Genomic DNA, 11,528 nt, shown 5'->3' with positions numbered 1-11,528 from the left:
CCTCAAAAATAAACAATAAAAGAAAGAAAGAAAGAAAGAAAGAAGGGTCTGCTCTCACTTCATGGCTGTGTGGCCTCGGGAGAGTTACTTTACCTCTCTGGGCCTCGTTTGCCGAAGGGGGCGATAATGAGAACGTCTATTTCGGTGGGTTGCTGGAAGGGTTAAATGTGTCCAGCCCAAGCACCCAAAGCCTGCTGCTTATTATCACTGTTATCTTACAAGGACAGGTTCAAGGTTCACCAAATGGAAGAGCGGCTGCCTCAACGACCCCTTTTTAAAGCTACGGAAGGCAGCGGCTGAATTCTCCTCGGCGCGAGTTATTCGGCCTTTACGCGTCCCCTTGACCCACCCCTCCCTCTAAGGTCCCCTTCCCTTCCCCTCTTGCGATTTGATGATCCTGAACCCGGTGGCTTGGGTCCGGGAGTTCAGACAGCCGGCGGTGCTCTGGAGCTATAAGAGTTAAGCCTCGTCCGACTCACAGACGCAGAAAAACACCACAAAGACGCGAGGGAAATATTTCTATGTCCGATAAGGAGCAGAAATGGGGCTGGGCGGGGGCGGGGGCGGGGGCGGGGGCGGGCAGGAAGGAGCGGGTGGGGTCCGCAGCCCGTGTAGCCGTGGCCGGGTAAGCAAGAGGCTCGGAGTCCTGGGCGAGGAGGGGGGCGCATTGCGGGAGGGCACCCGAGCTTTCTTACGGGGCTGGGGGGGGGGGGGGCGCGGCGAGAACGCGTGTCAACATCTGTCGTTTGGGAAGAAATCGCCGCTTTGGCGACAGCGGGCGGCGGGGAGGGTGACATCCGTTGGTTTGCAGCTCCGAGTCCATCTGGGTAAGATTCGGGTGGATTTTAGAGGAAAAAAAAAAAAAAAAATCACACAGCCCCATCTTGGTGGGCTGTTTGGCAAGACCGGAGAATGTGATTTCCCTTAAAAGCCGTGCCTGAAAAATAAATTAAATTCCGCTTGAGTTGAATTTGATTAACCAGCCGTTTGGCTAGCTTCAGCCCATTGATGTGGGTTACGTTGTGTGCTATTCTGATCCTGTCCTCCGGGCTCTTACCCAGCCTGTGCCTCCTGCCCGGAGCGCTCTTTCTCCTGATTTTTTACCAGGACACTTAACTAACACTTACCTAATAGTGTTTCCCGGCCAGGCGTTCTCTGAGTGCTTTCTAAAACGCTAACTTCTCTGTAGTCCTTCCAATAAAGCTATAGGGTCGGTACTTTTATTATCCCCGATCTGCTGAAAGTGAGGCTGAAGCGGCCCATCCCCTCCGCCCTCAGCTGCTCAGAAACTGGGGGGGCCCCCGCCCCAGGTCCTATGCACTTGACCGCCACGCTGCACCCTTCCCTGACTCTCAGAGTGCCTTCTGGCCTCTACCTAGATTTCCTGGCCCGGGATGCTCTGTGAGCCTTAAGAGCCAGGCGGCTTGGTGTTCCTCTCATCTCTTTAGGACCGTTTATTTGCCCCGAGAGAGTCACAGAGGTGACCAAAGAGGTGGGCGGTGCCCTCACCCACACAGCCTCCCCTTGGGGCCTTCAAGACCCGCCTTGGCTTCAGACAGGTGCTAGGGCCTGGCCATGTTGGGCCAGCGATCTCTGCTCCGGGGGGCCCCTTCTGTTGACCGAGACTGTCGCTGGAGGCCATTCTGCTCCCCCCTCTTTCCTTTTCCCCAGCCTAATGAGAGCCTCGTCCCCATGCCTGCTGTGTTTCTAGTTCTGAGCTCTGTGCCTCTGGTAGATGCTCTCTATTTGTGATGGGGTAATATTTTTTTAAGCTTTTTTTACAATTTATGGATTTACTTTGAGAGAGAGAGACAGAGAGACAGAGTGTGTGTGTGCGAGAGCAGGGGAGGGGCAGAGAAAGAGAGAGACAGAGACAGAGAATCCCAAGCAGGCTCCACACTCTCAGTGCAGGGGCTGATGTGGGGCCCGAACTCAGGAACCATGAGATCATGACCTGAGGTGAAATCAAGAGTCGTCGGCTTAACCCACTGAGCCACCCAATCTCCCCTGTAAACTTTATTTATTTGTTTTTTGAGAGAGAGAGAGAGAGAGAGAGAGAGGGAGTGGGAGAGGGGCAGAGAGAGAGGGAGGCACAGAATGTGAAGCAGGCTCCAGGCTCTGAGCTGTCAGCGCAGAGCCCGACGCGGGGCTCGAACCCATGGACCGTGAGATCATGACCTGAGCCCAAGTTGGACGCTTAACCGACTGAGCCACCCAGGCGCCCCTAAATAAATGAACTTTGGTGTGTGGTGTCGGGCTTCAGATTATTCCTGTTCCCCCATCTGGGCACGCCCTACCCCCATTTGATCAAGGTCCTTGGTACCCATTGCTTCAGAGAGAAGTTGAGATGGCAGAAAATGAAAGAATACAGAGTCTCATCCTGGCTTTTCAAATTCAAACTCCTGCCACCTTTAGTGGGGAACTCAGGTCATAGACAGTATATTTGGTCTTGATTATGAATCAGAATGAGCGTTCATATCCCAAGTTAGAAAACAACACCCAGGCTGAGAGGGACGGAAAAGATGGAGAAAACTTGAGGACGGAAAGAGGGAAGGGGGCCTAAGGGAGAGGTCCGGCCTGAGAGGCTAAACAGACGCCAGGGCCTGGATCAGCCCCTTCCTGAAGGTACATCCACGAACCAGGTGGGATCTGAGCGGCACGAAATTGTCCAGCCCTGCTCTAGTGAGTCCTGGGAGCTACACCGGCTGTCCTTCCTGGTGTTGTCCAGCTGGGACCTCATTTCAACCACAGCCAGAGTGCCGCGGCCAGTCTACAGGACGCGAGACTACTTTGCTGGGTCCTGGTGTGTTTTTCCCCTCGGAACAACCTCCCCTTCCATTCATTATCTCACGCACCTGTAAGATGGGGCCCTGAGCATCCCCGTGATGTGTGGTGGTCCAGAGGATCAGAAAGCCCCCCATGTACTCTGTGTGGGTGAGGCTGAATGGGACCAGCATGAGTCTGCCCCTGAGCAGATGGGTGAAAAGATTCCCCTGGTCTATGAGCTTCTAGCTTTATTTAGGTCTTGGCTCAAATGTCCCTCTCCAGAAAGTTCTTCCCTGACTTTGGACCAAAGTCTCACGTATTCACCAACTTACGAGCCTATTTCTTCCCGCTTACCACCATCAGAAATTGTCTTCCCTATTTATTTACTGGTTTAGCATCTCTGACCTGCCTCAAAGGTGAACTCTACAACTCTAGGACCAGGGGATCTTGCTCATGGCTCCACACCGGGTGCTTGGTCCAGGGCAAGCCACATCCGCATCCTGTAGGAGGCACTCAGTCCTCTAGAAGGAATAACTGAAGTCCTCCTGGTGTTCAGAATGAAGCCCAAACATGCAGTGTGTTTCTGCGGACTTCTTGTTGGCAAATGGATGAATGGATCCGTTGAAAGGGGGGTGAAGGGGAGGGTGAGAATAGCCACTGAGATGTGGGTTGAGGGCATACCAGTCATGGGAGCCAACTTAGCCAGAGCCGGGGCCAGGTTGGTGAACTTCAGACTTGGAAACGGTCCAGGTGGACATCTCTTGCTTGAGGTTAGCAGCAGAACACCAGCCTGCCTGTCTCACTCCTCTTTCTGTGAGGTAGACCTTGGCCAAGTTTGAAGGTATAGCCTCTTCCCCACCTACTTTCATTTCAGTAGGATGAAATTCCTGATCACTTAACTCGCTTTATGGCCTTTTAAAAGCTTCTCTGCTGGAGCCACAAATCCTTCAAGGGCCACCCCGAATGGGGAACATCATTGGCTTGCTCTCTGTGCGGGCCCTTGGTGGGCGATAAATCAGTGTCCTTGATTCACTCTGTTCTTAGAGCCAGAGACAGGAGTTGCTTGCCAGAGATGGTGAACGGGCCAATGACTTTCTGGAGAGTGGATCTTCCCTGAAGAGAGCAGAGGGGCCGTCAGGAAGCAGCTCGAGGGGTATACTGAGAACACTTGAGTCATATTCCCTATTTGAGTCTGGGACCCAGGGGGTATCTCCAGTCCCCACTTGTTAGTTGGTCAAGGGGAGAGAAGACAGGCCGGTCAGTGCTCGGGGGGGCTGGTCTGTCCCGGCGGGCTGGCGAAAGACAAACAGCCTAAGAACCGTGAAAGGGAGCATAATTAATGAGTATTCAAAAGACCTTGACAAAAATATATTTGTACCTCTATATATTCCTGTAGAAATCCATGTTTCTAAAATGAAAATGAAAGAACGCAGGCAAGCCAAAAGAAACAAAAAATATATATATGTATAATCCCTTTACCTAGACATAACATCATTAATATGTTGTGGTTTAGCCTTCCAATAATTTTATGCATAAATATATATGCTTTTTATTAAAATGGAGTTGTACAATATATTCCGTTGTATGGCCTGTCTGGAAAATAAGGGTAGAGCTACCTCATCATTTTTGATTGTTACATAAGATTCCAATAGATGGATGGCCCGTAATGAAATGGTAATTTAACCCACCTGCTACTGCTGACATTTAAGCCATTTCCAAGTTTTTGCACTCTTGAATAGCGGTGCAGTGGGCATCTTTTCATGTCTGTCCTTTCGTATATTTCTGCATATTTTTTAAAGCCATCACAAATGTGATGTCTGAATTTTAAACAGATTCTTGGATTGGTGGCTCATAACCATGAGCTCGTTCAACGTTAGCACCGGTCTCATCCCCAGCAGCTTTTCAGGACTACTCCCTTCACCGCGCAGTTCCGTGAGCTGTCCTTCTTCAAACTTGGCCTTCTTGAGCATTTTTACTTTTCTAACAAAGACATCATGGAGTGGATAAATAGGCTGGCAAGACTTTTCCGTGTCTTTTCGATGCCGTCTGGAATCAAATTATTGACTGCTTCTTCCAACTCATTTGCACCTCTTGGGTCATGGTATCCATCATCTTTTCCTGAATCTGGTGGACCCATTGGTGCTGAGCATAAGAGGGCTTCCCAATCTGATTGTTGAGTTTTGTAGTAAAACCAACACAAAACGGACAAAGCAAATACTCATCGGTAGTCTTGACATCGACATGAGCTTCAGTCATGGTCTGCCGTGTTTTGACCAGAGAGCGCATTTTGTCACGGGTAAGATCGATGCCATGGAAATTAGTCAGGCAGCTTTTGCCCTGACCCTCCTCAATAATTCACTTGGGTTTTCTAAATACGACTTCATCATTCTGCAGATCAGCAAGGCTCACCTCAAAAACATGACCCTTGAGACCATCAGGTGCGATTTTGGTTCTTTGAGTTCTCGTGTCTAGTGTTTTTCTAATATTTCTTATATTGAACATAGCCGGTGTTTTCACATCGCACCACTTTCTTAGAAAATGGATCAGGGGCGCCTGAGTGGTTCAGTCGGTTGAGCGACCAACTTCGGCTTGGGTCATGATCTCATGGGTCACAAGTTCGAGCCCCTTGTCGGGCTCTGTGCTGACAGCTCGGAGCCTGGAACCTGCTTCAGATTCTGTGTCTTCTCTCTCTGCCCGTCCCCCAATCATGCTCGTTCTCTCTCTCTCTCTCTCTCTCTCTCAAAAATAAATAAACCAAAAAAGAAAAAAATGGATCCACCACTTTCTTCTTTGCTCCTTTCTTGCTGCCTTTCGTAAGGTGCTTATTCTTGCCAACCACCATGGTGCTGCTGGGGGAGCCACAAGGGCTGTGCACATTTCTTTATAATAAATTAATTTAAGTGGAATGGCTGAGCCAAAGGGTATGCACATTTTTATGATAGTTTTGGATAAATGCTGCCAAGAAGACTTTCAACAAATGTGTATCAATTAAATGCTCACGAGAAGTATTTATGAGAAGACGCCCTGATAGAAATTACTTTAAAAGCAGCATGTGTTTGTGAAAAGGCAATCAAACAACAGAGAACAATAAAGTGAAAGTCATTGCTTTAATTTTCCTTCCTAGAGAAAATTATATTTTGACTGCACTGGTCTCGGATCCCAACTTCTATCCAGTCTCGATCCTGACAGGCGAACTGCACCCTCTTTGTAAAATTTGCTTCTGGACTATAAGCTCTGGGAGGGCAGAGGCTATATTTGCTTTGTCCACTTTTGCACCCTAGTCCCTATTTCAGGGCCTGGCATACAACGGACATTTGTTGTATCAGTCATTAGTAGGTGTGGAACTAATTACCCCCAAATTCAGCAGTTGAAAGCAATACACGTTTGTGATCTCAGTTTCTGTGGGTCAGAAATCTGGAAGTGGCTGGGCGGGTCTGGCTCAGGGACTCTCATGAGAGTGCGGTCTCATCCGAAGGCTTGGCTGGGGGTGGAGGCTCCATTTTCAAGGTGTTTCCCGCACATGGCTGAAGTCATGCTTGCTTCTGGCAGGCAGAGGCCTCAATTCCCTGTGATGTGGATTTCCTACAAGGCTGCTTGGGTGTTCTCGCCACATGGTGGCTGGCCTTCCCCAGACAGGTGATCCAAAGGAGGGGGCAAGGTGGGAGCTGAAGTATCTTTTATGAACTAGCCTCAAAAGTCACACTCTGTTATCTCTACAACATTTTCTTGGCGACCTAGGTCAGCCCCTTTCAGTGTGGGAGGGTCTTCTGCAAGGGCATTGAGTCTAGACAGCAGGGGTCATTGGGGACCATCCGGGAGGCTGGCCAACACATTTACTAAAATGAGCTGAGTCAGTGATTGAGTGAATGAATGATAGCCTCAGAACTGGAAGGGGCTAACGATGCTCCCTATGTCTTCTAAGCCATTCTGTGTAGAGATGGGATAATTATCCAAGAACTGAGTTTGGACTAAGCTGTGTATGTGCTGTAGAAGCTGCTGGTCTGAACTATTCCTGCCTTGAGTCAGGATGGGCAAGCAAAGGCTGACAACCCTTCAAGACATCTGGGAAATTCCCAGTGGAGCCTGGTGGTTCAGGCCATCGGCCCAGAGAAAGGCTGGTTCTTACCCATCTAAGGAATGCCAGGCTGCATGTCAATCAAGGTAGGGTGGGTCATTTGGCCAAGGGAGGTCACTCTCATCATTGGAATACTCAGTAGTTTATGACCTCCATAAAGCCATTAGCCCTAGGAGATGAGGGGAAAGTGGTTACCAGCACCCTCTGCCTCTCTGGGGTCCATTAGCATCAGGGTTGTAAACTCGGTCTCAGGCCATGGGTGACTGCTTTTATTATCAATCAATTACTCGTGCTTGTCAGCAAGTCTCAAGCTTCCTACAAGCCTAGAATGTGGCCAGATAACCGTGGTGACTCTGTGCAATTAAGATCTACCCTCCAGGGCTCAGTTTCCCCATCTGCACCGCAAAAGCTCGTGCTAGATCAGAGGCCCCCACACATCTCACTTCCAAAATCGATTTCTTTTATTCTACTTCCATTGCATCTATTTCACGTTTTGAAATGGTTTCTCCAGCAACCAGCATCCTTCAAAAAACTTATTTTTCTTCCCCAGTAATCTTAGTAAAGACAAGCGTCTTTATATAAAAAGAAACATACAACTGACAGACGCAAATTCTGACTGCCACAGGTGGGGCTGCACCCGGGATGCGTATGAGGCCCCAGACATATATTTTTTGCAGAGCCCTGTCTATGTAAATGATTTGAGTTGCCTGAAATCGGCATGTGAGGACCATTTGGGTGGCACGGGTCTGTGAAAGAAATACCACGCAGGCCTGCGGAAGTGATCTGTATCCTGCAAGTAGGGCTGGCCATGTGGCCCTGTGACAGCCCCAGAGGTACAAGTCCTGGACCTCCTCAAGGCATCTGGTTGGTCTCACGTGTGGGTCAGGGGGTCAGAGAACCACAAAGGGGAGTAACATGGACCAGGACCCATATGGGTCCCATCCAGACTCAGAGCACTCTGCTTAGACAGAGCAGAGCTGTCTGATCCCAGGCATCAGAGGGGACGTAGAAAATTTCAAGGGGTGGGGGGGGGCTGGGGCTGGGTCCCCTCTAACTCAGATCCAACGATCAATCTAAGGATCGACCCCTGGACAATCAACACTTTCGTGATGAGTTGTAAATGCTCTGGCCAAAAATGAAATAAACACATTTCTGTTCATCTGCAAAGCCAAGCCACCGCTAAAGGAACAACTCTGTCCGTGCACTGGAAATAAAGAACAAAAGTTGAGGCTCAGTGTTGGTACCTTCTAAGATCATGGAGGACCAACCACTCCCATTGTTCCACTCACTACTTTTCATTGAGCAGCCATTTTGCCCGAGACCTTCTGCACGTACCATTTCTTAACCTTTATAAGAAGCCTGTGAGGGAGTCCCTCTTACTGATGCATAAAGTGGGATTCATAGCACCTTTGGGCAGAGAATGTGCAGGCGTGGTTGGTCTCCACGAGTTATTCTCTAATAATTGCATCTAACATTTACTGAAGGCTTTCGATGTGGCTGGCACTGTTTTGAGTACCGAGCAAATATGGACTTGCTAACCCTCACAACTGTTCTTTGAGGGAGGAACTACCACCATCCCCATTCTATAGACAAGAAGACAGAGGCTCAGAGGGGTTAGATCACAGACCAATGTCACAGAGCTCATGTGTCACAGAAATGGGGTTTGGAAGCAGACCATCTCTCGCCAGCCCCGAACCTTTAGCCACCAAGTTACACTGCCTTTCTCTACCTCACTTTCCCAAGATGCTGAGCCGAAAAGTATCTAGCAAGTGGATCTTCTGGAAGAAATGTTCACGGACAACACAAGTTACTCAGCTTTGTCTTTGGAGGTAGAAAACTAGACTTAAAATTCTTAATGGGCAATTCATTTGTCCCACCTGTCCGAGCCTCAGTTTCTTCCTCTGTAGAATGGAGACGATTTCATCTTGCTGGAGGACCACCCAGGGAGGTCAAGGTGGTGGGTGAAAAGAGCCTTGCTAGCATTTCCATTCTTAGCCCAAATTACCCAAGGAAGTGATGACTGACTCATGACGAGGACAATCTTCACTGCGTGTGCAAAATGGAGGTAAGCTCCCAGGTAAGCAGGTGGAGGGTGTGTGCTGATGTCAAAAGAAATGCCGATACCTTGTTTGGCAAGACCTGGTGTAGGCAGAAGCGGGGTAGGTTGGAGACTGGAAGAAGTTATGCATCTGTGTCCGGGTTGGGTTTTCTCGAAGCAGACACTGAGGCAGAGTTTGGGGTGCGAGGTGTTTATGAAAGATCGACACCCATGAAGGAAGAGGTGAAAGCATCCCTGGACAGAAGGAAGGACGGTCTTCAGTGCAGACCTGGAGAACATCGGCTAGCTTGACGAGGAGGCCGGGAGCGAATATTGCGGCACAGTTGTCCTGCGTCAGGGCCATACTGGCTGGGCATTTAGTCCTCCATCCTGGGCCCCTGGAAGGGCATGACCTTGGGCCAGTGGCTCTCTGCAGCTGAGAGAGACCTGAAGGGGCTGGCTGCTGGGGGCCACCTGCTGACCTCCCTCCCTGCAGCTGGACGGCAAGTCCTTCCTTGAAGAAGGATCTAGAAGGCGCATCTCTGTGTTGACTAAGCCTGCCGGAGGGGGGCAAACCATTAGTTTAGCAGACTCCCTGCCCTCCTGTCTGAGTCCCCCAGCCCTGGAGGGGGATACATGTGTCTCACTGCCCAAGTCTCGTCTGGCCATCAAGAATGCCCTACAACGTGTCCTCGTGTGGCTGCCGATGGTGGCCGTCACCTCTGCAGAGACCCTCAGGCTGGTCAGTCATCACAGAGCTTCACTGGGAATCCTAGGAGCTCTTCACTGGCCTCGTGGCCCAAAAGCTGGAAATGGATGCTTTTGAGGTTTTTGTCCTTCAAACCCCAACATCGGAAAACACGGGAGGCCAATCCTTGGCCAAGTAAGGTTTACAAAGACAACCTGTTTCTGGGGGAGCCAAAGTCTTCCCAGAACCCAAGGACTTCAGGGACCCCTGAAGGAACACAGGCTCCGGGTCTACAGAGAAGTCACGCTGAGGTCCTGCTAGGTTCTGCCTTTCGGCTTCCTTAAGATGTCGAAGGATGTCAGCGTACTTTGTGAACTCCGTGAATTTTTGGAACATCTGAAGAGAAATCAGCAACAGAGGCAGAGTCAGAGTCAAAACTGAGGCCAGTGGAAATGGTGGGGATGGTCATTACGTGAGTCAGAATTTGATGGCTTCAAATAACAGCATGACCAGTAATTATCGTGTACCGATGTATAAAATAATTAGTGATTTATTACTGCAATATTTCCCTTTTTAAAATGACCTCTTAACGTTTATTTATTCTTGAGAGAGAGAGGGAGACAGAGCATGAGTAGGGGAGGGGCAGAGAGAGAGACACACACACACACAGAATCCGAAGCGGGTTCCGGGCTCCGAGCTGTCAGCACAGAGCCCGACTCGGGGCTCGAACCCACGCACCGCGAGTTCCTGACCTGAGCTGGAGTCCGACACTTAACCGACAGAGCCACCGAGGTGCCCCTATTACTGCAATATTTCTATAATTAAACACTTGCATAAATATAAAGCGATTAATTGGGGGCGCCTGGGTGGCGCAGTCGGTTAAGCTTCCGACTTCAGCCAGGTCACGATCTCGCGGTCCGTGAGTTCGAGCCCCGCGTCGGGCTCTGGGCTGATGGCTCGGAGCCTGGAGCCTGTTTCCGATTCTGTGTCTCCCTCTCTCTCTGCCCCTCCCCTGTTCATGCTCTGTCTCTCTCTGTCCCAAAAATAAATAAACATTGAAAAAAAAATTTAAAGCGATTAATCGTTATTATAGCTGATATTTACCGCACGCCGCTGGGTGCTTGCACTGTCTCATTTCGTCTCCCAATAACCCGGTAAGGGAGCCACAATCATCCCTATTGTACACGTGGGGAAGTTTCGTCTCAGAGAAATTAACTGACTTGCCACGTTCCTGATGAGCCATGGAGCGAGTTGGAGCAAGCAGCAGGCTGACTCGGAGCAGCATAGCGTGGTCCGGCTTTTAAAAGCACAGTCTCTCGAGCCGGATGGCCCCGGTTTGACTCCCAGCTGGACGATGCCTACCTACTGTGCACAAGTGATTTAGCCTCTCTGTTCCTCGGGTTCTCGTTTGTAAAGTGGGGTTGGTGCTATGTCCGCACCACAGAGGGGCGTCGAGAGGGTTGGGTGAGTTAGCACCAGGGCATTCGTAGGACAAGAGCTGGCACATGATAGGTATTTCGTAAGTGACTGCCTTTCATGTTATGTTGTGCAAATGTGGTCGCATAACTGATCCCAGGGCTCCCACCCGCTTGAGTCCCACCACGGTGATGAGAATCATGGCGTCCTTTGACCACAGAACACAGGACGGAAGGGTCTGTGCAGATGTCATGAATAGTGACTCAAAGGTGTTGTCACCGGACCTGCTAACTTGGAGGTTTAAGACAGCCGTTGGTGGAACTCGTGATTCTGCAAGGCGGTAGGCGGGGTGGGGTGGGGTGGGGGTGGGGGGGGCTCAGCCAGGCGGCTTTCTGTTCTCCCCGGGCTCACTCGGGCATCCGGTGTTAGCAGCGGGTTGGTTAAGGCTGGTCTCCAATCCCTCCTGCTGGTGTCTCTGTGCCCGCGTAGTATCTCTCCAGCCAGCTCGGTGGGGCTCATTCCCACACTGGCCGGGGCGGGGCGGG

General features: G+C 50.3%; 1 pseudogene; it reads right to left on the bottom strand.

The window, feature by feature from the left end:
• Positions 1-4,590: 4,590 nt before the first annotated feature.
• LOC125149474 (40S ribosomal protein S3a-like) lies at positions 4,591-5,608 on the bottom strand (annotated as a pseudogene).
• Between the last annotated feature and the right edge of the window lie 5,920 nt (positions 5,609-11,528).

The sequence above is a fragment of the Prionailurus viverrinus genome, chromosome D3, assembly GCF_022837055.1.
Source record: "Prionailurus viverrinus isolate Anna chromosome D3, UM_Priviv_1.0, whole genome shotgun sequence".
Taxonomy (NCBI): Eukaryota; Metazoa; Chordata; class Mammalia; order Carnivora; family Felidae; genus Prionailurus; species Prionailurus viverrinus.
The sequence above is the reverse complement of the archived record's forward strand: the minus strand, read 5'-3'. Positions and strand labels throughout refer to the sequence as shown.